Raw genomic sequence first — 13567 nt, 5'->3', positions numbered from 1 at the left:
ATAAAATGATGGATATGAAGCCTTGTGAACTCTTTGATGCCCGGGAAATAGAATACACTAGAATTTCTTTGTGAAATTAGATCTTTGTAGCTATAGTTAGAAAAAAAAAATTGTGGTCACCATTTATGCTATAAGTCAGTTCCTTTTAGGTAAACAAAAACAACAACAACAACATCATTATTAAAGCGTTGTTTCCTGTTGAATGTGTCACGTGTCCTGCAATACACTGCGTTGGAAATAATGTCATGCTGAATTTGCCCTTTTGAGGGAAAAGTGATTTCCAGATTGCGATGAGATGAAAATATATCTATTCCTCTCTCTTCTGCCCAGCACTTAGGACAAGAACATCATCGTCATCATACTTGTATGCATTCCTCCTGAGTATAGCAATTTTAGGCCGTTTCTCATGTAACCACTGCCTCTGCCTTATTTGCCACCTGCCTCCCCAGCGTCAAGAAAGTGAGGCAAGGACAGAGGAAGTGAGATGCCGATGCGAACCAGGCAAGGGCTCCCCACTCAAGGTAGGCGTTCATTTATTTATTCATTCATCCCCCACGTGTTTGGTGAATGCTTTGGTGTGCTCAGAAGTTCCTGTCCATGCCGAATTTACACTCTTGCAGAGAAACCTGAGGTACAACCCATGCAAACCACCATCTCTAACAGATCTAGGTGGAATACAATTTTGATTCTGGAATATAAAGTTGGATGGGAATAAACATGCAGTGTGCCTGGTAGAAGGCCGGCACCCATAGGGAGCTGCTCCGTTAGTCCTATTCTTTGTAGTTCATGCATACAGAAAGCTGACTTGGGAAGGAACATTCTCTGCTTTGTTGTCCTTGAAAATGGAAAGATTTTACGGGGTGACCCAGAGCGATGTGTGGCCCTGGGGACTCACGCCGCACTAAGGAGGGGGACCCAGTTACTTTCTGGAGCAAAATCCGATTTCTCCTGGCTCCATGGCTCTAAAACCAGGAGTTATATGGCTTCATTTGGGAATTTCCTTTTCTCCAGGAAAAATGAGTTTGATATTCTGAAATGGTGGTAAGAGGTACAGCATTGCTATGAGGTGTAAGAAGGAAAGTAATATAACCTTAAGCAGTACTATGGTCGCTATCTGATAAGAACCCAACAAGTGGTGGCCAAAGCTATTGCCGCCCCATTTTTTTTTTTAATTTTTGCTTAGCACTTTTGCTTTGACACTCCCCCTCCCCCAAGCCGTATTGAGATACGATTGGCATTTACCATTGCACAAGTTTAAGATGCACAACTTTTGACTTGATACACTTACATATTGCAATATGACTGTCTACTCAGGGTTAACTAACACATCCATCATGTTCCATAATTATCATTTCTTCTTTTTTTTTTTTTTTTGGTAAGAAGATTTAAGATCTACCCTTTGCAACTTCAAAGTATATAATGCGGTATTATTGACTATAATCACACTGCCGTGCATTAGATCCTCGGAACTCATTCCTCTTCTCACTGCAAGTTTGCACCCATTGGGCAACCTTTCTCCAATTCCCCTTGCCTCTCCCAGCCCTTGGCAACCATCAATTCCACTCTCTGCTTCTATGAGTTCCACTTTAGCGCACGATTAGATCTCACATCTGTGTGAGAGCTTACAGTATTGTCTTCTCTTGTCTGACTTATTTCACTTAACTAAGCATAATACACTCAAGGTCCACCCATCTTGGAGCAAATGGCAGGATTGCCTTCTTTCTCAGGTGAATCGTGCCACGTTGGCAGAAGACAGAGAGCGACAACTAATTTGCCAATTTATGTACATGTATCTGCTCCTTTATGGTGCAAAACGTTTCAAGAAATGTTCTTCTCTTCTTTGTTTCCTTCTGATATGAATTGAGGGAGCCCCGCTTCCTCTCATAAATGTATGTCCTCCCTCGCCTTCAAGAGTAAAACTTCAATGAACATAAAATAGTACTTTGTTAGAAAATACTTGGGGAAGGATCTCCCACCCTGGGGCTGAGGCGGTTCTGTGGTATCACGTGGTTGACGTGGATGTGTGTCGTGTATCATGTGTATAGACGCATCCAGGGTTAAGCCCTGTACTTCAAGTACCCTGAGCACTGAAACCGGATGCTTGTCAGAGATGCCGTAATGTTGACTGTTTCTGGGTGTTCTGGGGGAAGTGCGTATGGTTTATCTCCCAGAATTTCTTCAATATTTGAAAGACAAAACAAACACAAGTGCAAAGGTGTCTCTCTAGACCACTAGATCAAATGTATTAGTGATAACACAAGATCCTGAAAAGGTTTTCGTGTCCCATTAAAAAAGGAAATATTAGTGATATGCAAGAAAGTATCCTTCTATGAGGAACAACAGTGACAGATGAGCACGAGTCTCTGGTAGAGATATTCTACAGTGCATGCACTTTTTGTTGTTTAAGAAATAGGGGTGCCTGGGTGGCTCGGTTGGCTAAGTGTCCAACTTCAGCTCAGGTCATGATCTCATGAGTCGGACTCTGTGCTGACAGCTCAGAGCCTGGGGACTGCTTAGGATTCTGTGTCTTCCTCTCTCTCTGCTCCTCCCTCACTCACACTGTCTTTCTCTCTTTCTCTCTCTCTCTCTCTCTCTCAAAAATAAATAAACATTAAAAAGAAAAGAAATAAAGGTAATTATAGAATAACTTCTAGGAGACAAACTTATTAATTGACAATCACAGTTTATAGATTGAACGAATTCTTGGAATCTTTATTCAGGTTAGAAATCTGAATAACAAAGCATGAATTCCTTTCCAGATGCAAGGCAAAGGCTTAACAATTTCACCATTAACCTTTGAAATTTTAGAATTTCTGATACATTAATGTATCCTTTTGATGGGTAAAAACATTCTTTTAGAACCCAGAATTTTTGAGAGCTCTCCTTAATACAGCATGAAGCACTTCAGGTGGTTCGAGCAAATGGTAATTCTGCACAAAGCCATTAAGCTTCAGGGACTAGGCAGAAAAAAGGCAGATCTCTGGGCACCAGATTGGACTAGAAAATCTTAGAGCTATTAAGGAAGATATGAGATTGTCAACCTTGCCCCCTTGTATTGTGGCCCCTTCTGGAACATATAAAGCTTTTACATAGAAAAGAATTCCTGTGAGTGCCTTGTTAAAAAATAGAAAGTAGGGCTTGCTTTATGGATTTTTCTTTCTTTGTGTCCCCAAATTGTGGAAATGGTCAAAGTCACCAAGTCTAGTTATCCATACATACCTATATTTGTCTCTAATTTAATTGTGCACATACTCATACATAATCGCATACAGGCACTAGTGTGATCATAGTAGACCCACTGCTATTATCATTTTGCGTTTTAGTTTTTACTTTGCTTGAACCTCTCCTCCCATTTTCTGTCTTCCCAACACCAAACTTACCTTTCACTACAAACCAGATAATTTGTAATTCATGCCAGCAAACCAATATACGTAACATAAAGAAATATGTGTTTATATATAACAGAACATAAAATATATAATTATATAATTAATAAACATAAATATATCTCCATATTGTGTATACATTGAAGGGTGTAAGATCATCGTTCTTCGCGTGTTGTTTTGTCATGGGGCCCTATTATACACTCCTTCCGTAGTTTGTTTAAGGGTAACATGCTATTCAGTACTGGTGTGGTGACGGCAGCATGGTTTATTCTAACAATCTCCAGTTGATGGACCTTCACTAGTTTCCTAATTTTTCTTTCTACAAACCGATGCTTTAATAACAGTTCTATCATGTATACTCTGGCCGATTTGTCTTTTCATTTTGTGGAATAGATTCGCAGGGGTGAGATTTCAGGGTCAAAGGAAATATTTAATGTTAGGTTTTCATGGATGTTGCCAGACTGTTTCTAAAAACTTTGTAACAATTCACATTTCCGTCTCAATGTACGAGGGGATCTCTTTGTGGCACGCTTGACATCACGGTGTATCGCAGAACTTTAAAGTTTTTACCAGTTTTTTTACACGTGAAGAGTTATGGTAGTGTTACTTCGATTTGCACATCCCTGGATACTAGTGACTTTCTTTAATTCCTTTTTCATACGTGTATTGGCCATTTGGATAAGCTCTCGTGCTTTTGGCTTCTTCGTACCTTTTGGGTTTTACTGAATCTGGAGTGTCTTAATTTTCAAAATGAGACTTATCTTTATTGCTGAAAAGTAACTGGAGATACAAGGTGTGCCTAAAATAGCACCAACAGGAAGAGAACAGAGGATCTACAGAGCGTATCTCAAGACAGCCAATGGGGGGGGCGGGGGGCGAGGAAAGAAACCTTTGTTTTTATAACACATTTGGTCAGCTCTGGTGAAAATACATTAAAAGAGGAGGCATAATACGGTGTCTAAGATTCAGCCTGTTAGAAGAAAAAGTTAAGTAGACACGATGAGGGAGTAACAAATAGCATGTAAAATATGAAATCTGAGTGCACTGTTTTATTTTTACTTTTTAGTTGATTTGTAACTAGAATGAACCCCAGAAGGCTGACAAGGGGCCCTTTCTCCAACTCCAGATGGTATTTCTAGGATCCTCCAACCTTATCATGGGGGCTGTTGAAAACAAGTCAACTTGGGGCTACCCCTTTGAGATCAGAAGGACTGGAAGACTGATTGAAAGACTGATCACAGCTCAAGTTTCCAAGGATCTGTGGTCTCAAGAGGACCTTTTGTTTCATTTGTTTGCTGGTTCAGTAGAAGAATAGGAAACAAGAATAAGAAAACATTCTTGGTTGAGTCTAAATTGTCATTGTCACGAATCCTCTTTCTGGATTCGTCCTTGTGGTTTGTCTGGGCTGCACACCCAGGGCACAAGTTGCGATAAGCTTAAAGTTACGACAGATGTGATAGAACTCGGATTACCTTTAACGTCACCATCAAAATGAATCCTATCTGTTGCTCCTCGGTCAAGATTTGGTGAAGAAAACCTGCCTCAAGCAAGAGTAACATCTTTCACCAACTTCCCTAAGCAAGGCTCTGAGCAGAAAGAGAGCAGAGCTGTATCAAAGACATTAGACACATGTAGGAATTGCTCAGAAATGATGGCTAACCCAAGGAGTGGAGGGAGAAGTCAAATATGACATTAAACAAAAGCCTTCTGCTAGCTCAGTGCTCTGTGTGTAATTCCACACCACCTTCTGCCTTGTGCAGTGAGTATCCCCGCTCCTCTCTCTTGTATTCTGCTGCCGTGTTCCTTCTGCTCAGAGATCATGGTCAAGGGGGGATAATCTGACAAGGAAGGGAATGCTTCATTCAAGTGTGGTACTAACCGTGATGGAAGGGAGTTAAGCCACCTCAAAGGAACCACAAAAGATCTCTGTGTTAAATCCTCCCAGAAGAAATTATTTCACTCAATTTTGAATAGTGAGTAGACAGTAAGCAGGGCAAATAGGAAGAAAGGACACCTTCCCAGGTGGGTGCGGAGGCTCTGGGTGGGGGTGGAGGGCACTGTTCTCAAGCACCCCCAGGTTGCGACCTCAGGCAGCTCCCTTCATCTCCAAGCCTTGGTGTCTTCTTCTGTAATGTGCGTAACATGCATTTTCATGCCCACCCTTCGCTGGCTGTTTCATCATCAAATAGGTTCCACGTGTAACATCACATCTCAAGTTTAAAGTTCTACTAGTGATAGCGGTGATGACTATTAGCAGGCTCTGAGTGTGTGGTTCCAGAAAGAGTGAGGGACTAACCTGATTACTTTTTAAAACGATCAGCTTAATGCTGAATGCTGAAAGAAATCCACCTCGAAAAGGTAACAATATATTTGCCCCTCTGAAGGGAAGGGAAAAGGGATGGGATCATAAACACGTTTAAAATGCTCTTATTTGCCATTTGAACAAAGCTCTTCATGGCCCTATTCTTTGCTCCTTCACCTGGATAGCCACCTCCCTCCCCCATCCTCACCTCTGTTTCCTCCTCCTCCACCCCTGCTTCCCTTAGCACATAATATACTTGAAGTGCTATGGACAAGGGCTTGAACTAGCCACTCTGAATGCAACGCATCTCCATTTTCACTATAAAATTACAGAAGCTATTCTTATGCACATATTATAGATGAGGAAAGTGAAGTTTAGAAGATTTAAGCAACTTGCCCAAAGTCCAGGAAGTTGGTTCCAGCACCTACGTGCAGCCTCATTGCATTATTGGCTTCTGGTATGGTTTACACATAGTGTATGTTCAGCTTTAAAATTTTTTACATTTATGGGGCGCCTGGGTGGCCCAGTCAGTTAAGCGTCCGACTTCGGCTCAGGTCACGATCTCACAGTTTGTGGGTTCGAGCCCCGAATCGGGCTCTGTTCTGACAGCTCAGAGCCTGGAGCCTGCTTCGAATTCTGTGTCTCCCTCTCTCTCTACTCCTCCCCTGCTCATGCTCTGTCTGTCTCTCTCTCCTTCAAAAATAAATAAAAACATTAAAAAAAATTAATTTTTTTTTTACATTTTCTGCCCTTCCAAAGGAGCACCAAATCATCTGTATAGCAATTAAGATGCTTACTATTTCCCTCTTAGGGAATCAAACGCAGCACGCAGTGGTGGCATTAAGGAAAAGCTGGCACAGGGAGATTAGGTGGAACCTACCATGATTCCAATCGGCCCTCCTACTTTCTGATGTCAGCAATTGACGTTTTCTCATATTGTGCCTAGGCACCTGCAATCTCCCGTCCTATCAGGTAACTGTTAGTAAGTCCCTCCTACAAAGACATTCTGCTGCCATCACTTCATGCTTTATCAACCTAGAAAATCAGCAAGATTATTCAAGTTATGGCCCACTTGTTTTCTTTTTTCTTTTTTTCTTTTTTTTAATGTTTATTTACTTTTGAGCGAGGGAGAGACAGAGTACGAGCGAGGGAGGGACAGAGAGAGAGGGAGACACAGAATCTGAAGCAGGCTCCGGGCTCCGAGCTGTCAGCACAGAGCCCGACGCAGGGCTAGGACTCACGAACCGTGAGATCAGGACCTGAGCCGAAGTCAGACACTCAACCGACTGAGCCACCGAGGCGCCCCGGCCCACTTGTTTTCTATTGTGGGACTGCATTCATAAGGCTGCACTTCATAAGGCTTCCTTAACAAAGTACTACAAACTAGGTGACTCGGAACAACAGACATTTATTCTCCCACAATTCTGGAAGTTGTAAGTCGGAAATCAAAGTGTGAGCTGGGCCATGTCCTCTTCCCTCCTAGTCTCTGATTGTTTCCAGCAACTCTTGGCATTTCTTGCTTTGGAGCCACTGGGTACCTGCAGTCTCTCCCCGCCCCTGCCTCTCCCCCAACCATCGTCACAAGGCTAACCCCCCGCCCCCAGCTCAGTGTGCCTGTGTCCTCACACAGCGTCCTCTCTAGGTACGTCTCTCCTCACATGGAGCCTTCATCTTATAGGGACACCAATCAGATTGGATTAAGAGCATACCTTACTCCAGTGTGATCTTATTTGAACTTAATTACTCCCACAAAGACACTATTTCCAAATGAGGTCACATCCACAGGTACCAGGACTTAGGACTTCCACATATCATTTGTTGGGGGGGGGGGGTCAAAATTCAACCTGTAACCAGGAGCAGTAAAAAGTTGATATTTTCCCTCTATCATCTTATACAGACAGGTTCAGGCCAGATGCTCTTTCTTTCCAATTCTAAAGACCGTGACCCTGAAACCTAAGTGATGGAGGGTATTTTTATAGTCTGAAGAGTTTAATTGAAAGGGAGGAAAGAAACACTATTGCACATGTACACATGCACACACATACCAGGACTCAGGGAGTGCAGTGTGAGGCAGGCAGTGGGCTGGTCCGGGTAGGGAAGAGGGATCTTTAGGACATCAAGCCCGTAACGGACTGTCAGAAGCTTACATACTGCTTGTTTCTGAGGTCACCTGATAAACAGCTTACAGGAATTTTGTTTGCACAAAGATTAACTTAGAGATTAACCAGGTGACTTTGTAAAAGCCCCTGAAGGCTTTTCATGAAAGCTCATAAAACAAATTTGTGGGTGGCTGTTAATGTTTATGAGTGTGTGTGTGTGTGTGTGTGTGTGTGTGTGTGTGTGTGTGTAACCACAGGCCCAGCACTGGAACAATGGATTTGCATGATCCCTTAGCTTTCCTCTTCCTGAGATTTCATTATCTGAATGACTTCATACACACTAAAAAGTAAGCAAAATAGTTTAGGCGTGCAGTCACCTATTTGTCGGATGATGACTGTATCGTGTATTAAACACCTGGCCATAGATAATGAAAGTTTATTCTTAGTGTTTCCAATGACTATAAACCAGGGAATGACTGAAACTGGTTCGTGCTCAGAAGACAAATGAAACCCAAAGGTTTACAAAGAGGATTTTCTTCCAATTACTATGCATTTCTCTTCGTGGGGGTGGTCATAGACGTACAGACAGAAGGAAGGGCAAACAATCCTGCAGTGAGGAGGACTCAGGGAAGGGGCTGGTATTTACAATGCCTTTCACACAACAAGTGTTTGGATACCTCATCTTACCCGGACTTGTGGGCAAGTCCCTTATCACTCCCATTTCACAGAAGACTACATTGAGGCTTCTGAAGTGAAGCCATTGATTGTCTCTGATTACACAAGGAGCAGGAAATGGAGCAGGGGCCTGGACTGAGATCTGCAATCACTCACATTCCTGAGCAATTTTATCTGTGCTGTGATGAGAGTGGACACATGTTTGTGAAGAAATCAGGGCGCTAATTCCCCCTCCCCAAGGAAAGCTGCGAGAACACTTCGCACTTCCTAAACATTTCCTGATGTGTTTCTTGCCCCACAGATTCATCTCAGACTTGTGAAATGCTGGGGTATTTAAAAGCATAAGGCTTATAGCTGGATAAAGAGTGGCTGGGTAGTGGGTCAGAAAAGAGGTTCTTGGCGTTTGTATTAGGGCTCTCCAGAGAAACAGAACCAATAGTGTGTATGCGTGTGTGTGCGTGTGTGCGCGCGGACGCGCGTGTATGTGTGTGTATACACATACATAGTCTACTTTAATCAGTCTACTAATGTAATTATTAACCTCTTCGGAAAACACCCCTCCAGAAACACCCAGAATAATGTTCGATCACCTACCTGGGCACCCCTCTCAAGCTGACACATAAAATTAGCCATCCCACCACTGGTGAGCCCTTCTTTTTTTAAAAGAAAAAATGAAGTCCATTCAATTTGTAAAATGTATAAAGCTTAATCCTCTTTGGACCTAAAGGGAAAATAGATATAAATGGAAAACGAAGAAAAAACATACAGCACTTCTGCAATAAAGCCCCACATCTAGTTAGAGTTCTTTGAAATTCTCTGGAAGCAGCATACCCCACTGTTTCTTCTCACTCATGTGATAGGCTGAAAAAGCCAGAAGACTCATATTCCCTGAACGCCCCAGGGAGCCATGCACTCCTTGGCCCCTGAGCCTTTGAGCATGCTGTGCGCCCTGCACAAAGTGACCTTTCTTGCCCCTGTTCTCCACCCGCAGAAACCTATCCAACTTTCAAAGGCCAATATACACATTACCTCCTCTTTGAAGTCTTTGCCGTCCCCTTGACCGACAACACTGACTTGTTTCCTTATTTGATCAGAGAATACCGCTCAGACCACCAGCGAAACATCTGTCCTCTTTATTTGTAGGCAGGCTTATTGTCCAGGCCCCAAAAGCTATCGATCAATAGCAGTTGAGCGGACCACTCTGGCTCCTGCAAGAACCCCTCGGTACTTTGTCGCTCTGTTGCCAGCATACTTCCTTCAACTCACATCTCAGCCCACTCCTGCGTTTTGCCTCTGCCTCTACTTTGCTTATTTCATATTGGCACTTGTCCCTGCTGATTTTGGCTCCTGAGACTCCCCTAAAGAACCATTAGCATTAACACCATAAGCAGTAATACAGCTAATCCACTATCCTGCATTGATCTGAGGGCCATTGATCCTGGAGGGCCAAATTCTCATCAAGGGCCCTCTTCGACCCCCCCGCCCCCCACATGTGTGGATTCATTCACCGAGAGTCATTACCCTGGTCTCAGTCTATGTCGTTGGATGAAGAGCTCTTCTCACTCAGAAATCATATCTTATTCATCTTTGTATACCTCTTGTGATTTCCTCATGCCTAGAATTTTTTATATGCCTAATAAATAAGTGTGGCATGGGTCAGCGAGTAAAATTAAACACATTCTTAAGTGTCCACTTCGCTTCTCTAAGCTTCTAAGTTCTCGCCGTCCTGTAAGTACTAATTCTAGTCATCTCAGACTAGTCCCAGCTGGAGGTGATTTGTTCTTTGCTGGGCCCTTATTTCCCATAGAACCCAGATATGATCCATTTTACTGTGTGTGGTCATAGGCTGTGCCTCTCTGCTGGGAGAGGAAGCTCCATGAGCGATCAATGTTTTGCTCTTTTCGTATGTCTACATGCTGCTTAAGAGAATACATGGTTTAAATAATAATTTTGTACTGAACGATTGGTTCCAACTTGCTTCCTTTACCTCACCCTTTGTGCTAGAAACAGATAAAAGTATCACTAGATAACTGTTATGAGTTATGTTTCTGAGTTCCTCAGGCACCTGCGAGTATCACTGAGGGCAGGGCCAATGACCATTCATTACTGTCACCTAGGATTTCACACATGCCTGGAACTGAACAGAGCTTAAATCAATGTTATATAATGATTGGTATATTATGACAATCTCCAAACTGCCCCGTAATTACATAATAAAAGGAAAAGGTAATTCATATTTGAGTGTCTACCTTGTTGAATGCATGCTGTTTATTACTTTATATTTATACTCTCATTTAAGGTATTTGGGAAGTCATTTAACCTTTCCTGGCCTCCGTGTCAACATCTGTAAAATGGGGGTGATATTAATACTAACTTTACAAGGTTGTAAGGATTGAGTTGAATGATAAAGTCTACTGAATTGTACACTTTAAAAAGTATTGTGATGTGAATTATATCTTTTTAAGATATTTATTTATTTTGGGGAGAGCACAAGTGGGGAAGGGGCAGAGAGAGGGGAAACAGAGGATCTGAAGTGGTCTCTGTGCGGCTAGACTCACAGCAGCGAGCCCAATGTGGGGCTCAAACCCACAAACCGCGAGATCATGACCTGAGCTGAAGTCCGACGCTCAACCGACTGAGACACACAGGCGCCCCGAATTATATCTCAATAAAGATGTTATTAATTTTTAAAAAGGTCCAGGTATGTATGAAAATAGTCCTTTCATATTTGAGGGAGGAACTTTGCTCCCTGAATGTGATAAAGCTCTACCTTTCAATTAGGAGATGCACCACAATCTGTCCTAGAAAATCAGCCCAAGAGGAAAGAGTGAAAGATACTAGAATTAGGATTTTTTTTCCATAGGGTAAACTTAGGTAGATGATCCTGCAATAAAGACTTGCATTTTTACTTATTTTTTGATTGTTTATTTATTCTGAGAGAGAGAGAGAGTGCACAAGTGGGGAGGGGCAGAGAGAGAGAGAGACAGAGGGAGAGAGAGAGAATCCTAAGTAGACTCCTCACTGTCAGCACAGAGCCCAATGCAGGGCTCAATCCCATGAACCAGGAGATCATGACCTGAGTCAAGATCAAAGTGCCCCAAGACCTGTGTTTTTGAATCAGTGCGTTTTACCGTCTCCCACAAAGGGCTTACCGTGCATTAAAAAAATTGTGTAAGGATTGTTCTAATCAGAATTTTAAAATATTTTTGAAGTATAATATATAAACAAAAAATGCAAAATGGTTAAGTAAGATGAATTATCAAAAAAGAAAACACATTTAGAAAAGTTATACCCAGCTCAGGAAATAGCACATTCCCAGTACCCCTGAGCAACACTTACACCCTCCCCCAAACCAATAATTCCTCCAAGATAATCTCTTTAAACTGTGGGCTTGTATAGTTCGGATAAAGTTTAAGCAAAAATTAAACGCTATATAAATTAAATGTGCATTTTTAAAGTATATTTACTTATTTTGAGAGACACAGAGACAGCGCAAGTGGGCGAGAGGCAGAGAGAGAGAGTGAGAGAGAGAATTCCAAGCAGACTCCTCACTGCTAGCACAGAGCTAGATGGTGGGGCTCGAACCCACAAAGCCAAGAGATCACGACCTGAACCGAAATCAAGAGTCAGATGCTTAACCAACCGAGCCACCCAGGCGCCCCTCAAATACGCATTTGAAACAGTACTACTATTCTTTATGCGCTCCAATTTATAGATACACCTGCACATAGAAACATGTTTCCACGACCGTATTTCTGTGATCCCTCTGATGGAGTCAAGCACTCTGTATGGCCCCTGATTCCCCATTAGCTTTGCAGTGAGAGATCAATGAGAGGGAAAAATGGTATCCACCTCTCACACGGCCTCGTGTTTACATCCTTGGCTTCATCACCAACTCATGACACCGGAGCCTTTTCCAGAGATGGGGCAGATTCGTTGCCGTGGACTCTCCGTTAACGGTTGGTGCAGGGGTGGCATTCTGAGCTACGAAAAGCCAGCAGTTCTGCACCGAATACCAGTTTGTGCCCTGGTTTCCAGCAATTCGATTTCCATCCTGGGCCCAGGGCAGGGTTTATTCTAAAAGAAACACAAAGTGCAGACATCTGGGGGGGGGGGCACACAGGCACTTTGTTGCCTTTCCTCACTGCTGCGTTTCTTTCTTCCCCTAAAGGACATTGAAATGTAAATGTCTGTATTTGAAACACCCCGTTTGGTGTTAATTTTTCTCTGGCTGAAAAGAGCAGAGAGTTCCTCCAAACACAAAGAGAAAATGAAAGAACTCTGAGGGAAAATTAGAAAGAGCGAATGCAAGATGTGTTTACAATACCATCGCTGGCAGTTTCCATGAAAGCAGAGAATTCTCTCACTCGTGTTTTCATCTGAAAGTGTTTCCTTTTTTATCTCGTGATGGGGGTGGGGGTGGGGGAGGAGAAATCCATCCACAGGAGAATAAATTTGGTCAAATAAGAGTCCTTTGTAATCTTTTAGGAGAAAAGTAGAAAAGGGAAAAAAATGGCTCTCACACGCCTTTTGCTGAGCTGTGGGGAAAAGAAATAAATAAGCGATGCAGGAAAATCTCAGCGACAAGTGTGAATGTTTTAGGTGGTTGTTTAGAGTTTACATTTTGGGAGTAGAAATGGTCAGTCAAGAGCCACAGATTTTCCTTCAATTAAAGGTGAGGGTACATGTTGTTCTGAGAATAATAAACCCACTTGGGGCTTTAGCACAATCAAAAAAGAAGATTGCTATGATACTGCCATTTAGTAAGTGGTGACCAATCAGCTTTAAAATCAGAGGGTTAATGTGTTTATTGAAAATATGTATTTAGATGTAAGACTATGGTTTGATATTTTTATTTTTTTTACTTACTGGGGTGGAAACTAATGTGTACTAAAGGTATATACGTACATATTCTATATGTACATAGAAATGTTTATGCGCATATGCATGTGTATATATACATATCCTATCAAATGGGAGAGGAGAAGAAAGTTAGGGTCATTGAAATGTTACTATGAATCTTATTTCGTATTTCTTTTTTTTAAATTTTTAACATTTATTCATTTTCGAGAGACAGAACAGAGCGGGGGAGGGGCAGAAAGAGA

The 13567-nt window shown here is 42.3% G+C and overlaps 1 long non-coding RNA gene across 3 annotated transcripts in view; it reads right to left on the bottom strand.

Moving 5' to 3' along the window:
- Nucleotides 1–13567, bottom strand: part of LOC109498405 — a 234174-nt gene that overhangs the window by 140212 nt on the left and 80395 nt on the right. The gene's annotated exons all lie outside the window — the stretch shown is intronic.

Source organism: Felis catus, chromosome A3 (assembly GCF_018350175.1).
Source record: "Felis catus isolate Fca126 chromosome A3, F.catus_Fca126_mat1.0, whole genome shotgun sequence".
NCBI lineage: Eukaryota > Metazoa > Chordata > Mammalia > Carnivora > Felidae > Felis > Felis catus.
Note: the sequence above shows the minus strand (reverse complement) of the source record. Positions and strands in the feature narration are given on the sequence as shown.